Source organism: Periplaneta americana, chromosome 2 (genome assembly GCF_040183065.1).
Source record: "Periplaneta americana isolate PAMFEO1 chromosome 2, P.americana_PAMFEO1_priV1, whole genome shotgun sequence".
NCBI classification, from domain to species: domain Eukaryota; kingdom Metazoa; phylum Arthropoda; class Insecta; order Blattodea; family Blattidae; genus Periplaneta; species Periplaneta americana.
Window position 1 is genome coordinate 93557432 of NC_091118.1, and position 21476 is coordinate 93578907.

General features: G+C 35.7%; 2 protein-coding genes across 6 annotated transcripts in view; one reads left to right on the forward strand and one right to left on the reverse strand.

Annotated features, from left to right (window-relative positions):
* Positions 1–15617, reverse strand: part of LOC138694436 (putative leucine-rich repeat-containing protein DDB_G0290503) — a 181874-nt gene extending 166257 nt beyond the window's left edge. The window contains exon 1 of the mRNA XM_069818136.1: positions 15315–15617. The gene's annotated coding sequence lies outside the window, so the exon portion shown is untranslated. The remainder of the gene's footprint in view (positions 1–15314) is intronic.
* LOC138694437 (Golgi-associated PDZ and coiled-coil motif-containing protein-like) overlaps positions 1–21476 on the forward strand; it is a 412856-nt gene that overhangs the window by 187067 nt on the left and 204313 nt on the right. The gene's annotated exons all lie outside the window — the stretch shown is intronic.

Below are 21476 nucleotides of genomic sequence, written 5' to 3' on the forward strand. Positions count from 1 at the left end.
GTAAAATAACCTAGTTAAATAAAATACAGAATGAGCCTAAGTCATGTCACTAATTTCAGGGAGTTATTCATTGAGATATTTCAAACAAAAAAAGATTAATACAATTTTGCTCGTTTTTGCTTCCTTCTCGAGAAAAAAATTGGTTTATATGAAACACTTCATTGAGTGTTTTGGAAAAGACAATGATTTAATTCTCAATATACTCAGTAAATTTAAGGGAGCGGTGTCTTATGATAGTAAATGGTTGAGAGAATTTTAGTGTCGTCCTTTGAATGTACAGACATTTGATTTAACAAATGTAACTTTTCGTTCTGCAAAGGGATGTTTAAAAGTTACATTTGTTCGGACCAAATGTCTGCATATTTAAAGTATAAAACTAAAATTCTTTCAATCATTTATCATAATACACTGCTCTCTTAAACTGACTGACCATATTCGGAATTAAATCAATGACTTTGCCAAAACATGTTATGAAATGTTTCATTAATAGAATTTTTTTCTCGAAAAGGAAGCAAAACCGAGCAAAATTGTATTAAACTTTTTTGTTTGAAATGTCTCAAGGAATAAGCCCCTGAAATTAATGACATTACTTACGGTTCACTCTGTATTAGACTATGATGAGTTCCACATAACTCTTACTTCTATGCGTGTCATAATTTTCAAGGCTATGGTTCCACTATACCAAAAATAAAAGGTATAGGTTTGTAACTTAACCAGCTATGAAAGAAAACGAAAACTGAAATTGGTTTTTGTCAGTATCCTAAAGTTGATTAAATTGACTTATCATAAAATACCTTTGCGGTACAAAATTGTTATTAGCCGAATTAAAATTTCAGTGAAATCACATCACAAAACTATTTTTGAACCATATACAGATTGTTCCATATATAACACTTCCCTCACACCGCAAGCTCAGCGGCATTTACTGTCATACGTCTCTCACATTTACCGCGAAATCAGTTACGATAACTTTAGTTTCTAAAGCCTGTTCAACGGTGAAAACGTATATAAACAACTTGAAAAGGAACACAAGTACAGTTTACCCTTATTACAAAAGATGTTCAAAGTGTCCTCCTTCCGCTTCAATACATTTTGACCTTACAGAGCATCAGAACAAAACCGTCCGATATTCTGGTGAATTTTGATGTTGTGTCACTCTTCACCAGGGTTCCACCCAAGGAAACATTGGAGTTATTGAAACCTCACTTCCCGCCTGAGGTCATTGAACTCTTTAACGACACATTCAGTTCCACTTACTTCATGTACAGAAGGCAGTACTGCGAGCAATCCGACGGCGTGGCCATGGGCTCGCCTCTGTCGCCAGCCATAGCCAATTTGTACATGGGAGACCTCGAGTATAGAGCCCTGGAGAACGCGCCGCTGAAACCAGCTCACTTCTACCGCTATGTAGACGACACTTTGTTCATCTGACCGTATGGAGAAGTAAAACTTTAGGGATTCCAAGTACACCTGAACGGTATCCACCCGAACATCCAGTTCACGAAAAAGTAGAGAAAGATTGCTGTCTCTCCTTCTTAGACATTCTCATCTCCAGAAAGTCGGATGGCACACTGGGTCATGCGTTTACAGGAAACCAACACATACCGACCTATACCTGGATGGACGCAGACACCATCACCCGGCACAGAAACGAACGGATTTGTCGACTCTTCTGCACAGGACGAGGGGAATTTCGGACCAAGAGAGTCTTCCTTTTGAGATCCGCCACCTACGCAAGACGTTCCAACAGAACAACTTCGGCAACAGAGAAATCAGTTCGGCTCTCAGAAGGACCTTCTCGGACAAACCACCCGCCGGGGAACAAGAAGAGACGAAGGGCATGGCATACATCCCGTTCTATGACCCCATCTCGGACAAGATTAGCAGACTGCTAAGAAAACACGGGATTAAGATCATCCATAAGCCGCCCACAAAAATTTAGAACTTGCTGGGACCACTTAAGAATATCTTGGTCTTAGGACACCTGGTGTCTACAAAATACCTTGTGAGTGTGAGATGCTACATTGGGCAAACGGGACGCACCGTTATGGAACGCTGCAAGAAATATCAATGCAGCATAAGACTATATTACCCCGATAAGTCGGCAGTAGCGCAACACAGCCTGGAAACGGGTCACCATCAACAGAGACGGGGATTTACAGCTGAATACAGCATGAAAACCTGCCATCAACACGCTTCGTCCACCAGCACATGGCAGGCAGCCGAGACCAGGAACTAGCTCCTGATTGGCCAACGCTTCTACAAACCAGAACGCGGTAGGCGGTCGGGACTAGGAACTAGCTCCTGATTGACCCGCAGCGGAAGTCCTGCTGACGTTTATATACCGGCTAGACATGGTCCCACGACACTTCATTCCCTGAAGAAGATGGCAGAGCTAGCCATCGAAAGGTTGGAAACAACTATCCAACTCACCTGGCTGAAAACCCGAGAAGAGTTATTCTGCATTAAACGCTGGGAAAGCCTCAAGTCATACATAACTTTAGATAGTTACTAATTTCGTGATTTTGCGTTCTTGTCGCCAGCAAGGTGCAAGATCACTGCATAAGACAAAACAGGATAAAAGAATATAACGACACACATCAAACCTTGTGAAAGTAAGAGAATTTTCCACTCCTGTTGGGAATTGAAACCGGATTACCTGGGCACGCAAACAGTCTATCATGGTAGACAACAACAATAATAATAATAATAATAATAACAACAATAATAATGACGGGTATGGGAAGAAAAAAGTAGCCAACACTACGACTATAAAGTGCCAATTTTAAATTAGAATATTTGAAAGGAGAAAGGAGCTATATTTATTTTCAATCATTATTTGTAGGCTACTATAGGAGTAATACCGTATCACTTAAAACACAAATTTCATAATTACCCTTAACAAATGTTATTCATTCTTTCATTCATAGTGTTCTGCCCAAGGGCAGGTCTTTCACTGCAAACCCAGCTTTCTCCAATCTTTTCTATTTTCCACCTTCCTCTTAATCTCCGCATAATCCTCTTAGTCTTCGCATTTTTTTCTTGGGAAAGATAAACGCGATAGCTTCTCTCTCTCTCTCCCTCTCTCATTCGCATCTTAAAAGATCCCCAGGATCCACAGTGTGGAGGTGAGGAGAGTGGATTAGACTAATTAGACCCTCCGGACTTCGCCGAAAGGGTTAAATATCAGTTCTATCAGGATTTTTTATCCGATCAGAGACCGAGAAATCCCAACTAGCCTTAACAAAAATGTTATATCGAAATAATAAAAAAAAATAACAGTAACATTGCAGACCTGTCACATTACAAGGAAGTTCCTTGGTCTTAGCTGAACACACAAATGAAGACATAGATAGCGCGTTAAAGAAAACGGAGTAGCCGAATTGAGGCGGCGGCTGGAAAAAGGGCACATAAGCAGAAACGGTTTTTTGAGATACAGAGCTTTGAATTTTTATTTTCTCTTCAGAAAACTAAAAATAAATATTAACATGATTTCACACTCCATAATTTTTTATTTCAACCTTTTTCAACGATTATATATTTGTTTCTATTGTGTGAACTTACATTAAAGTGATAAAATAATTTAGAAAATATTAGCGGTATGTGCTCTTTTTCCGCCCAACTACGGAAGGTACGAATTAAGTACCCAACATTTGAGTAAATATTTGTTTAATACATACAAGAAGCACAAAACAAGAGTTTGAATAATTAACAAGAGCATAGAGTACTTTATACTATTAAGCTTACATATTATCAGTACCAAAATCAGACATCACTTTCTGCTCTTCTGTACCTGAAATGTATACAGTTCTTTTCTCATCAATAAACTGATACAAATCGTGAATATCTTTCACTTTTTGATTCTTAATCACGACGTGTTGACGATCAGAAAGTTGAAATATTTTAATATAGGCATGTTAAATATGCTTAAGAATGTCTTGCTATCTTTCTTTTTTCATTAACTATAGACTGTCTTCTTACAGCCCATCTTCCATTAGTCTGCACAGAATGATTGCATGATTAATTTAAATCTTCCTAATGAGAATCTATTTCCATTTCCTGTAAAATAAATTTTTAAGTTCAGAATTAATGCGTTAATATTATTTTCACAAAACACTAATCAGTATTTTTTATTGTTCATAAATTAGAAATTATGCATTAATTATGTTGTTAAATTTTAATTATACATTTATTACTATCAAACACTTTCCCTAAACAGGGATTGCCTAGAAGACAAAGTATACCATTTACAAAACAACGTTTTGCATAGTACATATTGCATGAATAATTTGTTATGAATATAAAACCAATGCAAGAAAGAGAAAAAAGGTAAATTACAGTGCAATGTCTTATCTGAGGTGATTTTTTAACAATGCAGTCGAACCTTTAAACGCAAGTAAACAAACATTGGTAGTTATAACGGATGGCAAATGAAGAGCCTTGCAAAAATCAACAACTGCTTCGGGATGGATCCTCTTGCTCCGACCATCAAGCCTATTACTTTTATCTGTTGTAATTGATATTTCTCTTGATAATGCGGGATTGCTGGTTCATAGATGAATTGTTTCTCCTTATGGACATCTTGCGATTGGCTCTTGCAAGTCTCGAAACGAACTGCAGGAGGGTCAATTATAAAACCTCTCCGATGGTCCTGGAAAGCGATCATATCTATCCTACGAGTGCTGCCGGTGGTTGATAAACCATGAACCTCTTCGAAAACAGTAAACCCAGTATTACGTAGTGCTTGAGCAATGGCGCTTCTTGCTTTATGGTGTCTGGTATTGCGCAGAGCCCCGCCATGCGGGCAAGAACCGAGGACGTGTGTGAGAGTTTCTATCTCGCTGCCGCAATGACGGAATACTCACCAGAATTTGGCTACAGCACATAGATAATAACAATAAACAGGAAACAGCTGTGCACTACTCCCTTTAAACTGCATTGTTGGTGTTAATATTTTGCAACAAAAATTGCAGAGATTATAGAATATAACATGGCGATTCATTTAAACTGATGGGGGGAAAAAAGGGCACATAATCCTATGTTCCCTTTTTTTCAGCCACCGCCTCAGTTACGATGATGATTATTACGATATTTAGAGTTTTGTCATTTATCCCCCTCTGTACGAATTGTGTCCAACATGAACATTCACGAAATGAATAACGTTCAGTTCTCCATCAGTAAGCCTATGGTGCAGAACTGTGTCTCAGTAACACAAGAGGACACTGAGGTATGTTGCTACATTTCTTCAGTTATGACTCGAACAAAGGACCATAATAAAATCAGTGTAGGCCTAAATTTCGATAAGCAGTAAGTTGTGAACTAATAATTAAAATCACAAGATGTGGATTCTAATAAGAATTGTACTTGTTTTTAAAATGCCACTTAAATTTTAATCTATCTTCGTAGAACGATTCACGTTCTACTAGTAAATAAAACAGAAAGTTACGAAAATAACCTCAAAAGATATTTGAATACATAAACCAATTTTGAAAGCAGGAAATGCTAAATGGAGTTATTGAAATGCCGAAACTAGCACCTTGTTTTCAGCCATCAACATCGCGTTCAGTTTAAAACATCCAGCTGCCAGACTTCGATCAATAAAAGCTTGTTCGTTTAGGTTTATCTTGGCAACCGAAACACAGTGATAGTGTGAAAATAGGAGACAACATTCCATTTTAATTACTAGCTCGAAACACATTGACCTCTACAGATTTCTCGCTGTAGCACTACTTTGACTGGCAATGGTATAACAGCTAAGACATAACATTAAGACTGGGTGAGAGTATTTCCTATCCTTGCCAGTATGATGCCTTGTGTTGTCTTATGAAGACCCAGTTTCATCCGATTCCAAGCCATGGTAGTGATCTTCCCTTGTTCGTTTACTACTAGATCGGAGTTGAGAGTATGGATTATCACTGTGAAGTCGAGACAGGAAGAGTAATAGGTCCTAATACTGGATTGAGAAAGTATGGTAGAGTTGAATGAACGGTGTCATTACAAGTGTTAGATTATTTTTGTTACACAAATCTGTAGTGCTTGGGAAAAGTGGCACAAGTCAAAAATGTTAATTTTACAGGAAAAGGAAAAAAAACAGTCTTACCGGTTTATGTCGATTTGATTTTCTTCTGTATGAATTATTCTAATGGAAGAAATACTTATGTCTTTTTTCCCAAGCGAGCAGATGTTCCGTAAGTTGCCAATAAATTAATAAAAAAATGTTTGTGGAAACTGACTTATGCCACTTTTCCCAAGCATTGCAGAAATAATGTACTAAGATAACCACCTTTAATGCAAATTGTCAAACTATCGGGTACATATTTTGTCCATATCTCTTTCTTTTTCGACTTCATATGCCACACTTGCTACATAATTCTCCATGCCACCTACACAATTCGAAACAGAAATCAGTTGTCCATAAGTGTGTGTTTTTGTTAGTGTATGTGAGCGAAAAGTAAGCTAATGTCGGTTTTGGCAAACATTATGACAACCGTTTGTATATTTGCCACATTTTTGTTACCGGTACCTACTTTGCCACATCTACTTGTATCGTACAAAGGGCTATGCTAATATGTTGCAAATACAGGGACATCATTTTATTTTTACTAACATTTTTAATATTAACCTGGCTATACCTTTAGAGAACCGGAAACACAGTTCGCTACCCCTTCCACAACTGACTGTAGTTCGATGGTACTGGCGTAAAACACAAACAAATCACTCTACTAGGTATAGGAGGGAAGGAAAGTAGTTCATCCATTTACGTAAACTAGGAAATATCGCGATTTTGAGTTCGATAATTTTCATTAGGCTTTTGTTTAATCAAAATACAGTACTGTATTAAGAATAAGTGTTTTTAGTCACGAACTGAGTTATCCATGAGAACGTATTCATTATGCAGTGTATATTATACTGTCTACAGCACATTAGCGTACAATATAGAGAAAGAAGTTAAATTGAAAAATAATAATATGGATATTTAAACACATTTTTGAAAATGGAGGCCGTTCATTTCGATACAGTCTTCAGTTCTTTTGTGCACATTATCGCACTATAGACTATTGTATCTAATTCCAATTACCAGTTTCGTCCTTCGTACTAGTAACTCATGTTGAAATAATTCTGTACCTAGTCTATATAAGAGTACGTTACGTACTGTAAATTCAATCTTTTCTGCCCGACCCGCACAGATAAAATTACTCAGACATGCTATCTACTGTCCGTCCAAGTGGTTATGCCACAGGATCGTAGAAAGGGGGAAATCACATGACAGTTAATTACTTAACGAGGCCCTTTTATTTAAGTTATTTTAAACAATTGTATAATATTACGTAAACGTCCAATTCCTAACAGAAATTAACAGAAATTAATGTTTTCAGAAAAGAGCTAAGATAGCCCAGCTCTTACAGAGGGGCGAGCAGAAGCAGGTGGGGGAAATCTGGATGCGACGTAGGCAAACGGACAGTATCTGTGCGAAAATATGACTCAATATTGAAAACTCTTTCGTCACTTGAAAACGTGAACATATTTCTAGAACGTACTATACTCACTCAGTGCTGTTTACTATATGCGGTCTTGGTTCTATGTGGAGGTCAGTTGGATCTTCATTAGTAGAAGGGGTGGGAGTGAAGTACATTCAAAAACTCAGGTACAATAAAAATTGAAGTAAAAATAAAATGATGTCCCTGTAGTTTATATTTTTAAGTCTTAAAACGTTCCTGAAGAAATGTTTCTATTTAAGACATAGGCCTAATTGTGTAGAGAACCATTATCTATTTCTATACTAATAATAAATCTGTAAGCGAAATTTTCTGGTAATTTTCGCTTTTCCAAAAATAATTTGTGTTAACAGGTATAATTAATCATCCTGAAACCGAAAATCGCTTTTTTGAAATTTTTGTTTGTATGTCTGTCTGTCTGTCTGTCTGTCTGTCTGTCTATCTGTCTATCTGGATGTTTGTTACGCGATAATGGTTGAACGGATTTCAATGAAAATTGGAACATAAATTAAGTTCGTTGTAACTTAGATTTTAGGCTATATGGCATTCAAAATACTTTATTTAAAAGCGGGGTTATAAGGGGGCCTGAATTAAATAAACCGAAATATCTCGCTTATTATTGATTTTTGTGAAAAATGTTACATAACAAAAGTTTCTTTAAACATGATTTCCGATAAGTTTTATTCCAGGCAAAATTTTGATAGGATTGATGTTTAAGTCTGTCTGTCTGTCTGGATGTTTGTTACCTTTTCACGCGATAATGGCTGAACGGATGTCGATGAAAATTGGAATATAAATTAAGTTCGTTGTAACTTAGATTTTAGGCTATATGGCATTCAAAATACTTTATTTTAAAGGGGGCCTGAATTAAATAAACCGAAATATCTCGCTTATTATTGATTTTTGTAAAAATTTTACATAACAAACGTTTCTTTAAAAATGATTTCCGATAAGTTTTATCCCAGACAAAATTTTAATAGGACTGATCGTTAAGGATATACAAGAGTTTTAAAATAACAATACAATACATTTCCACCGCTGCCTCAGATTATAGTGTCGTTGTTCCGTAATTTCTATGTGCAAAATATTAAATTTTTTAGTAGGAATAAAAACAAATTTATTCATTCTATGGCAGTAGTGCATAGGAGATCGTGAATTCTTACATTTTCGAAGGAAGGCTCCCCTTCGGAAGGCAAGAACTATCCTGATCTACAAAGGAGGTGACCATAGTGATTTGAAAAACTGGCGGCCTATTACGATCTTCTCGGTAGTGCGACGCCTTATTGAGAAAGTGCTAGATTTTAAGTTAAAACATTATATTTCCACTTCCATTCACCAAAGGGGTTTCGTTTCTACACCAGGGACCCATATTAAAACCTCATTAATTAATGGTTGTCTAAAGCACGCGAAAAATAATAAGTCTGATTGTTTTGTCGCTTTTCTTAATGTAAGCAAAGCGTTCGATTGCATAGGACATGAGCATGTTAAAAGATCACTAGCTATAAATTCTATGCCCTGTAACTTACGAAATTTAATAACTGAATTATTAATAAGGAACCAGATTCAAATTGAAATTGCTAGCGGGAAAACTAAGCCCATTGAGGTAAAAAAATGTGTTCCTCAGGGCAGTCCACTTTCTCCTACTCTATTCAATTTAGCAATCGACGGTATCATTAAGGACCTTACTGATGATGAAGTATCGCACGCCCATGGTTTTTCATTAGATCCTACTCTAGACAATCTCTCTGCCGTTGCTTTTGCTGATGACATTGCTTTGATTTCAAGTAGTGAAAATGGAATTACATCTCTGATTAGTTTAGCAGAAAGTAACCTTTCTACTCTTGGTTTGGCTATTAACCCTAGCAAGTGCAATTTAATAGCGATTAAAAGTGGTGTCCTATCCCAGTTTAATGTCATGTCCACTAATGGTTCGCTCATTCAATCCATTTCTAATCCTAATGACCGCATTAAATACCTTGGTATTAATTTTAATGATGAAATCGTTTTTGATGAATGTGCAATTTTTACCACATTCAGTAAAAAATTTCTAAACTCTGTCTCTCCCCTTTATTAAAACCTGATCAGAAGGTCACGATTATGAATCAATATCTCTGGCCCACTCTTACTTATCCCTTACAAAGTGCTCCACTCTACCAAATCAAAACCAAATTTCTTAATGATTTAGATAAAGTTACCAGAGGAGCATGCAAAGAGCTTATTGGTCTTCCTCATGACTGCCCTGACGGAATGCTCTATTCCCCTAAAAAATATCATGGTCTTTCGTTAATGAAAGCATCTTGGGAAGCTTATGTACAACTTATAAATATCTGTAATACTCTTCTTCGTGTTGATGACTGCCATCTCCACATTGTTAGGGACCTTGTAAGCGAAAAAGTTTCTGCTCTGTCAAAATTGAATATCACAACTATTAATGCTATCAACTGGTCAGGTCGTAAAATTCGTAAATACTTAAGAAATGACGCATTCCAAACTTGGACAAACCATACCTTGCGTGGTAAAGGGATTATTGTTTATAGTGATCTCCCCAAGGCTAACTCATGGGTAAGCAATCGAAAGGGCCTATCTTCCTCAGAATGGACCAATGCTTTAAAAATGTCAAGCAATATTTCGGCGGTTCGTGCAATACCGGGCAGAACTCTAAGCACAACCCGCTGCCGTCATTCAGACTGTAGCGAGCTTGAAACACTTGGATACGTGCTTGGACAATGCCCTAAAGGCGAGCTGCTGATCAATGCTAGACATCATCGTGTACGACATGCTTTGGCGACATCGTTAAAAACTTTAAATTGGGAGATTCATGAGGAAGTACATTGTGTATCATCAGATGGTTCTTTCAGACGGGCAGATATTATTGCTATTAACGGACGTTTAAACGGGCTCTTGTTCTTGACCCTACTATCCGTTTCGAAAGAAACCTAAATCAGGCCACCGAAGTTGATATTGAGAAGAAGTCCATATATGAACCTTGTCTGCCTTATCTTTCTCAAAAGTACAACGTCCCTCTTAAACAATGGTCTGTCATTGGTTTGCTGTTTGGCAGTAGAGGTTCTATTTCCAAATTCACATGGAATTATCTTAAGGAACTTCACATTCCTTTTGATTATGTAATGTCTGTCCTTATAAATATTATCAAGGATTCTCTTCAAATACTACATCATCATCTCTATTTCAATTAATCCATTTCTATTTGCCTTAAACAATTAACTTTCTTTTTTTTTCTTCTTATTTAATGTATCACATCACATTATATTGTACATGTTTATTGTATTCAGGACCCTTGTGGGCACTCAAATTCTTTGAGCTGATGTCTATAATTTAGAATTTTATATATGTTATATATAGTAGATTATATTATTATTTGCTGCATCACTATTTAAGTTATTTAATAGAGCAAAAATCTGAAAATCGATGTGTGACATAGGAGTTATTGCAGGAACGACGACGATGGCTACAATGAAATCAAAACAAATGACTCCATCTATTTAAGGGGAGGTGGTACACCCTATCTCCGCAATGTTAAATTTGCTATCTTTATTCTTGATTTTCTCTAAAACTACCAATCCTAAGGCGATGAAATTTGGTACACTAATATATTGACGGTTTCTGTACTGATTGACATTTTTGTAAATGGATCAGGACACATACACATTATATTTTGCCCTGCCTTGGTGTACCACCTCCCCTTAAGGCGGCCTTGACGTTTATCAGTATTAATATACAGAGAATATTTTGTGTGTTTGTATGATGTAATCTCAGAAGCTAATTAACCTTCACTATTTGAAATTTGTAGTTTCTCTAGATGGATGTAATGCTACAAATGAGGACTGAGGTAAGATGAAAAGAAATCTGTACGCACAAAAAACTTGATATTCTGTCGAAATATTGTATAATTTGATTATTGCAACTTTATTGGTCCACATAAAATACTCTACTTATATACGCTCATTTTACCATAGAGATCACTGGAGCTGAGTTATTTTGAAAGGTGTCATGAAATGGCGTTCCTGCGCTCATAATTTACCCATATTCATTTCCTGTGTTTCTTAAAATAATATTTATGTAGGGTACCTCATTTTTTTTATTTACATAAACATTGATATACAACCGAGCGAGTTGGCTCAGACGGTAGCATTTGAGACACGCATTCGGGGGTCCCGGGTTCAAATCCCGTGGCCGACCAATCTGACTGGGGTTTTTCATGATTTCCCTTAGTCATAAAGTCAAATGCCGGATTGGAAAGATACATGCCATTATTCATCACCGCCTTAATTACCAATACCAAAAACATTAATCAAAGTGTATAATCAGTTACATGAACACAAGCTACCTACAACACACAATAGAAACAGGAACTCAACAAGAGTAAAAACGGCCTGCTGATATACCCACACGTTCTAAACACCCGACATGACCACAAATGTTAAGGCGTGAATAAAATAAACTAAAAAAAAGAGAGATGCACAGTAAGGTTAACATAAAAAATTATCTTCGTACACAATCAACTCTATTAATGTGGAGTGATTTATTAAAGGATGCATTCAAGACTAATTTAGAAAATGTTAAACGAATTATCTTTGCACCAAATGAGCGGTCTCTGGACCAAAATGATAGCATTTTAATTATTTAAATAAAATTTAAATGAAGTAGCATATTAAACGATTTATTCTTCTATCAAACACGAAAGTTCCCTGGACCCAATGTTCTATTTTAATTGTGTAATTACTTTATATTTATTTCAAATAAGTGCAGCGGAGCGCACGGGTACAGCTAGTTATTATTATTAGGCTATTATTATTATTATTATTATTATTATTATTATTATTATTATTACATCTCTCAACGAAACATTTTTGAGAACATAAGATCTACACTGTGTAATCTCGCACCATTTCCTTTAATATTAAAATAAGTAAAGAAGTAATCGTCAGAGCCTATTTGTAGCAAATCTAATTTATTTTTTAATCTTTGCATATGAAATAAGATTATATTTTACGTAGGCCTTACATATTTCTGTGATATATTCACTCATGGATATTGAATATGATAAAATCTATTTATTAGTTTAGGAGAGGGGTTCTATAAAGACACACTAATTACTTCTCAAAAACCACTTTTTCTCAATCAAGAGTGTTGTATTTCTATGAAAAGGTTAATAATTTTGCAGTACTAGAATACCTTTCGTCTAATGATGAAACCCATTTCTAGGTATAAGTGTGGTACATCACTTTTTATTCTGAAACGATGAAATTATATGGTGGAATGGAGAGACAGTGTGGTGAAACGAAAACATTTGACGAAAGCCTGTACAATCGGTTTGTGCATCACAAACTTTACGGTATCTTCCCGTATCGAAATCCTTATGCCAGTATTGTTTATTTCTTTTAAAGATTCGGTGTGGTATATGTTAATTTATTGATAAGCTCATTTTCAAAAAAACTCTTGTCAACCTGATGACGAAAATGAGCTTCTGTGTCCATGGATTATTCAAATATAACTCTACACAAAACTGTCATGATTTAGCTTCAGATTGTCCACGGCAGAATTGCGACAAAATGTTAGTTTCAACTTTGGAATCAAAGAGTCTCATGCTTCTATTTGATTCTAAATTCACCAAAGCCTTTGGTTTCATAATGTCTCTTGCCTAGTTGATAACAAATTTTAGATCTAAACACGTTTTTCGTGATTTCCCACAAAGTTATGGGAATGGACAAGACCAAGGGTCGTTTTAAAAATAAGCTCCTCATGTATTGTAATATTCATTCTAATCTATATATTGTTTTTGAATTATAAATATTTAATAATAATAATAATAATAATAATAATAATAATAACAACTCTACCTTTAAGAATTGGGCATTTATAAGGAGTAGGACTTCCTGCGGTTTGAGTACCATGACTGAAGACCACTACTAAAAGACATGGATAACAAATCCGGACTCTATGAAAGTATTTATAAAGACATAAATAATGGAGGAAAAAGTAATTAAATTAAAAAAGAAGCGACAACGAAAAAGAGAGAAGAAATGTTCAAATGAATGAATGAATAAATAGTTAACTGAATCATGCTCCAAATATTCTTTCGTCTTGAAGCGATCGTTTAAATAAAATCTTGCTCATATTAAAGAACGTTCCATTGTTGAAAAAAAATCTTCCAATGAATGACTTCCTAGGGTACGTAACATCGGTCTCTATCTAATGTGGAACGTGATCTTTGATACTGCTGTCGGGTTGTAACTGCATGTTTCGGATATTTAACGCAAATTCAGCTCATGAAGTACAGTATGTAGCGCTCAGATAAATTAACACATCGCTGAAAACGAGTAACATTAAGACGCTAATTGTCTCACTTACGTCATACATCTTCAGACTCAGCATAGAAGGGAATTCATTGCTAAAAGAAAGTTTATAGACAGTATGCGGGGAAAAAAATAACTACAATTTCTAATTCCAGACCTCATCCTTCCCATCTCCTCACTTCTCTTTCACCATAATATTTTCTATCAAACTTAGAACCAACTCTATTTTTATTTTTAAAAGTACCTTGTTTAATGAACTGTACGAAGACAGGTCTGAATTCACAAGTGATACCAACAAGACGCCACTTATGAGGCAACTATGCCAGGAGATAATGGAGTAGGGCGACCAGTTGCTTTCCCCCTCCATTGCATACATCGCCGATTAGCTACATATTACACTAATCAGACTTCAGGTGCATATAAACAATTGTTCTTCCTCTGACACATATGGTCAAGTGAGATATACTGCCTGATAATTAATGGAGATACATATCAGCCAGAACCTCAGTCAGAGATAAAAAGTACCTTGAAACATCGTATTTGATTTAAAAATGAAATACTTCAATTTTCAATTCCTCACTACATAACACAGAGTATAAACAGGAATTATATTGTGGTGTTACAAAAATTTGTTTCAAGATTTTGACAGCACATTTCAACATTCGTGATAGCAAAGAGTGATCTAGTTATTTCTCTTGAACTAAGAGTGGGATTATATTCATATTTAATATTTATAAACCAATTTCTCCGGGAGATAGGCACATGAAATCAACAGGCCAGTTCAAAAGGGAAACAACTCAAAATGTAAAGTTTTGATAAAACAGCATAAGCTTCGTGTTGCTGTGAAAAATACTATTAACACACTCTAATTTGAAACTTACAGTAGTCATTATATAAAATATCATTAATAGAATTTAGAGTAATTTCCATAATCCTTAGATTTTTTGAGATATAAACAATCCGGCGGAGCATAGTTGTGCTATGTTGCAAACTTTTAAACGCACGACTACGTTTGGGGCTGCATACGTAATGAAATCCGTGAGTATTGTAGGTTTTACATATATTATTTTTTCCCCGCTATTCTTACCAAGTTGTAGGTGGAATGAATTCTTGGACCGCGAGTAGGCCAAATGGGTGTACTCTCATTTTCGTTCGGCTTCCGACATATATTAATTATGTGGCCTTTTCTGAATTTCTGTAGCCTCGGCCACTCATCTGTGTATTTCCTCGGTCGCGATAGTATTTTACTCTGAATTTCTTGGACATGTTTGGAATTTTTATCGATACTCTTACAAGCTGAGTCTCGTAACTCGTAATTTAACTCGCAGATAAATTTGTATTATTTGATCCACTAATAGCGTTATCTTTATGCTATAGAACGAGGTAGTCTATGCTACTAAAATTAACGCAATAGATTGTGTTCTCATTTAATTTTTCTGTTGCTAACAATAAACGCTAAACAATAACTGCAAAAATCTTAATCACAGAAATGTATAAATACCTCATGTCAGAGCCACTACACGCTGAAGCGAATTTCCATACTCGCGCTCGGCCTGTCGTTTTCATTCGACGTAGTCTTTTCTGAATCCTTGCACTCTTGGCCACCCGTCTTGATGTATTTCGCAGGTCTTGATAGTATTTTGCCCCGAATTTCTTTGAATGTGTGAAATTTTCACCATTACGTTCAAAAACTGGGTCTCATAACTATCGAAATGTAACTCTCAGTTAAATGGTATTTTTATCAATTAATAACGTTATCTTTAAGCTATAGAACGAGATACTGCTCGCTTCCATATCTCAAGTTTCACTGACGCAGTCGGCCTTGACTCATATTCCGGCTCCGCGCCGAGGTCGCAAAACATGGTTAATTTGCCGTGTCCCCTTTACCCCTCACGCACCTGGTCCAACCGGGTTGCATTATTCTTAACATGCGACATCGTCCTAAATCATTGCGCATATCATATACAGAGTGTTCCAAAAGTAACGATTCATTTTCATAAAAAGCATGTTTAATGTAGTAAACGTATATGTACATAGCAAGGGCACATATGGTGCATTAGAATCAATAAAGTTCAACATAGTCACCCTGCAGGTCAACGCACAGAGGCTACCGTTTCTCCATAGCTGTGAACACCCTCTGCAGTTGATCAGGTGTGATGCTGTTGACCGCCTCCATAATCCTTTCACTTAGGTGATGCGAGCTTGTGATTTTAGCCTTGTACACGAGAGACTTGATGTAACCCCACGTGAAGCCTTAAGGGGATAAGGTCAGGTGATTTCGGAGACCAGAAACGCGGTGAACCTCTACCAATCCACCGTCCCGGGAATATGTGGTTGAGGTAATCGCGAACAATGAGAGCGAAGTGAGGAGGAGCCCTGTCCTGCTAGAATAAAACGGTATTCAGAATTTTATCAGACTACAATTTATTGTTGTTCCAGGAAAATTTGAAGCATATAAGGTAACTTGTATATGTTACCGTTTTCATTTTCCGCGGTATTCAAAAAGTTAGCACTCACTTCCATAAGGATTGCATAATCTTCCTCCTCCAGGTGATGCATTACCTGGATGTTATAAGCTTTCTTCTTCAGAGTAAAACGAAGAGTACGCCAAACACTGATTCGTAGAATGTTCAACTCACGACTCAGCCGACGAATGGAAGTACGTGGACTCTTTTCAACTGCCTCACGACTGTTCTGAACTGTGTCGTCAGATGTTAATGGTCGTCCAGAACTTTTTCTATTAAGCACGCCACCTGTTCGTCTGAATTTGTTTACAAGATGTCTGATATTGGTCCTTGGTGATTGCTCATTTCCATATCTTCGACAGTACAGCTCACACACTTCCCCGAATGTTTTATCACCAAGTTTTCAGAAAACAATGGCTATTCTTTTTTGTACAGAGAGCATCTCTTCAAAGACATGTGAATATATATATATATATATATATATATATATATATATATATAGGTGTCCCAAAAGTAACGATTCATTTTCATGAAAACAGTAATATATATATATATATATTACTGTTTTATATATATATATATATATATATATATATATATATATATATACTACCAGGTGTCCCAAAAGTAACGATTCATTTTCATGAAAACAGTAATATATATATATATATATATATATATATATATATATATATTACTGTTTTCAAAAAATGAATCGTTACTTTTGGGACAATATATATATATATATATATATATATATATATATATATATATATATATTACTGTTTTCAAAAAATGAATCGTTACTTTTGGGACACCTGGTAGTTTTCGTGCAGTAAACTTTTCAAACGTTGCACTTTTTGGGATATCCGAAACTCGATAAATACCCTCTCACTCACACTCTGGGCCGGACGTAGTCCTACATAAAAACAGTATGGTTATCAACTTTAAGTAACGTGATACGATTTTATTCGTTATTTTTTTCGTCTGACGTAAAATAAGCTAACAAATGAAAAGTTTCTCGTTCGTATCAAGCAAAAAAGAATTCTTTCCTAAGAGAGAAAACTTGATAAATATACAAACTATTATTTCTACTTTTCGTTACGATTTAAATTTACAATTAGAAATACACAAACTGAATTATAGAAATGGAATAATATGAAATGAAAATTTAAACCGAGAAATAAGGAGCAAAATAGTAATAAACAACATATTATTATTATTTTTATTGAACAGACCAGCTCATTTAATTATGTAAGATGCTTACTACCCTGTGAAAATGAAAAAGATTTAAGTACGTTACAAAATTTCGGAATTTTTAAGAACACCAGGAATTATTAATATTATATTTAAACTCACAAAATCTTCAAAAAGTACTCAAATACAAATTTATAACACTTTGACTGTTCCGATATTAATGAATGGTAGCGAAGTCTGGACATCAAATGCCAAGGATAAATCAGGAATTATTATAGAATCTAAAATGTAATTTATAGGGGGGGGGGGGAGAGAAAAAAACTGCACAATATACTCGTCAGATTATAAGAGATATGAAGAAATTCTAAATGAATTGAAAGTTAACATCAATTTTAGATACAATTCAGGAATACAAAAATAATTGGTTAACATGTCCAGTGGATACCACGAGAACATTTCTCAAGATAACGAAATATTATCAGCCTAGATTAATAAGAAGTCAAAGATCTCTAAAACTTCTATTGTTCAATTTAGGCTGGAACGGATCGACTACCGGTATATTGATAATCTAAATCCATGCTAGTAATATGATTTATTTATTTATTTATTTACTCATTTGTCGTTTTATGATGTTAATACTGTTTTACTCGATAAGTATTAAACTTCCGCACGATTCTGATTTTTTACTGTTGTCATTAATTAAAAGGAATGATCGATACCTTTGCATTTTTTCAATAAAATGAACGGTTTTCTTGCAGATTAAATAAAAAGATTAATATGTATTTCCTGCCATTAGAAAGTGTGACATCCCTATTGCTGTAACTAAGGAGCGGAACACTGCTATTCAGATCGATTGCATGTGTGTATTCGTAGGTGAACTGGCGATGCGTTGTTGCCAAATTATCAGACTTTCATGCTAAATAAGTAAATTTTTGTGAAAAGTGTAAAATGTATGGCAAAATATGTGTCATATCGGAAACACTCGCTTCTAAACTGCTTTAACGTTGTGGAAACCACAGTCGTGGGTTAGGATCTCTCCTAGGGCATAGACGTGTGTCCTGTGTTGTAAAGGGAGGTTCAGTATCGTGGTGATCAGACATAATTCAAGCCACAGAATATAGCCTTTCAAAATAGATCGAAAAAGACCCAAAATATGTGCTCAGAGAAACTCCAGAGGTAAGGAGTATGAAACATTCGATTTATAGATTTTTAGTATGTTCAAGACGACTATCCTACTAAGTAGTTGAGTATCATGTTTATGAGTCTGTTTTGTCTTATCCTTGCAGAGAATCGAACCCGGGTCCGCCGTATTTACAGCTATAAACGCTACCATTAGAACCATAAAGGAGAAAATATAATAATAATAATAATAATAATAATAATAATAATAATAATAATAATGCGGTAGTGATGATGCTGTGTTGGGTGCGTCAAGGATATTTGTATGTTTTATGTCGAGTCAAGAATTTCTCACCATATAGGCCTAAGAGAGAGTTCAAGGCTTCCCGAGTCCATATACCTAAGAAAGCATTGCAACTCCAGCAGATGACGTCTCTTTTATAAACAAATTAAACGATTATGAATGAAGCCTGCAGAGTGGAAATAGAGCATCTGACACGAACCAGACCGCGTTCTGAGGGGGGAGTGAAGGGTGCGCACACTGCTTTTAGCGAGGTGGGTGGCCCAGCATCCCTCTACTACCCGTAGTGAAACACACAGGACCGCCCGCATTCCTCGACGGGACTCGAGTATACGCGATTTGACTTCAACCAAACAACAATATTCTTCACGGCTTAAAATGGAAGTGGACAAACGTGTTTATTGTTCGAAATGCTTCCACGTATAAGAATAGGGTTCCAAGCGGCTGGCACAGGAACTGCTGGGCCATAAAATAAGGGCACGTCAACTGTAAATCTGTGGCATGTGTCCACCGATGAATACGTCGGATGTATTTTACATTCTCATTATCCTATGCATAAAACATTCTGCTACTGCAAAAAAAGTCGATATTTTCGATATGTTCATAGAACTGAAACCATTAGGTTCGTTCCAACAAGCGGTTCATGTACGAAAATTTATCATCTTATGCGCATGCGCTGGTTGGGTATCTGCTACAGGACTGAAACAGAACTGGATGATGTTGGAACGCTTTTTCGGATCATCGCACAGCGTGCAATAACGCAAATCTAGCTGGACAAAATTCATAACTTCTCTGCATTCCAACGGATTGTTACGAAACTTTATACAGATTTTATAGATAGCACATATTCTTTGTGTACAAACTCTGACTACGATTGTGTAAGAGGAACTACCCCTTTATACGGGATGGTTTTAGATAAAAATAGTAACTTCTCTATCTAACACATTTTTATGAAAAATTGTACGGAAGTTACAGGTAGAATATATTTTTTGTATACAAACTATATTTACAGTTCTAAAAAGGAAGTACCCCTTTACAGGGGGTGCATTTACATAAGATTAACTTCTCTCCTACATAACAGGTTTTATGAAACTTTGTACAGGAGTTACAGGTAGCATGCATTTTTTGTGTACAAATTCTGATTAAATCTGTATGCTATTTGTAGACCTAGTAGTTGTACAAAGTTGCATAAAAATAGATTATATAGGAGAGACGTTGTTAATTTTGCCTAAATGCACCACTATAAAGAGGCAATTCCTCTTATGAAACATAATCAGACTTTGTAGACAAAAAAATATATTCCACCTAAAACTTCTGTATAAAGTTTCATAAAAATCTGTTAGGAGAGAATTTATCAATTTTGTTTAAATGCATCCCTAAAAGGAATAGTTCCACTTATGGAACCGTAAATATAGTTTGTGCACAAGAAATATATGCTACCTGTAATTTCCGTACAATGTATCATAACAATTTTTTAGATAGGAGAGAAATTATTAATTCTGTCTAAATGCACCTGCTATAAATGGGTAGTTTTTCTTGTGCAAACGTAATCAGAGTTTGTACATAAATCATATGTGCCACCTGTAAGTCATGTACAAAGTTTCATAAAAATGCGTTAGACTGCAGAGAAGTTATTAATTTTGTCCAGCTAATGATTTGCGTTCTGATTCACTGTGCGTTTGTTAAGGTTAGATAAAAATGTGTCCAATGTATTTTAAACTGATATTCCATATCATGTGGCCTAAAACACTCTCACAGTAATTAAAAACTTCCTTAGTCAATGATTCTTTTCTGCTGTTAGCCAAACTTGGAACAGTTACCGTATGCCCCACCACTGAAAAAAAAAAAAATTAATTACTGATATATGCGCAAGAACGCGCAAACTTTAAAACAAGGATTTAACACTCTAAATCCGTGGTCGTCAGCACTCGCTGAAATGTGTGCACCATCGTGCAGCAGGAAGAGATACAGAGCATACCCGCTATAGCAGCTACGAGTGCATGGTGCACTGCGTTTTCTGCGGGTAAGAGACTCTAGCCCCAGGGTGCTCTGTGCTGACGACCTCTTCTCTAAATGATGCTGTATTAAATGGTAAAAGAATTGTTGTAACCGGACGTGATCGGCTATACTAAAACTCACATTATATTTGGAGAACTTTAAAAACATAAGTTTTTCAATTGTAATATTTAAACCCTACTGTAAGAAGGAAAATACTTTATAAACTTGTAATTGAAGTTACATTAGTAAGAACGTACCTATAATGAACAAATTCCATGTTTCACAACACAACAAATCACTGACAATTGGCTCTTTTTCACCCATATAGTAAGCCTCTCTCTCTACGATTGAACCAGAGCTAAAAGTGTTAGGAAGAACTCAAAGTTTATACCCTTCTAAATATAGTTTGCCGCTGATAAATCAGTAAAAGCTATTACAACATTCTTCAAATGTTAAAGAACACGAATTCATATTCACCTATGCGTAATTAAACTAGTCGAAATTTGATTTTTGTCCACCTAGATCGGGAAAATTGCACACTGTGCATCGAATTGCCAGAGATGCTGTAACTGATCATCTTTGC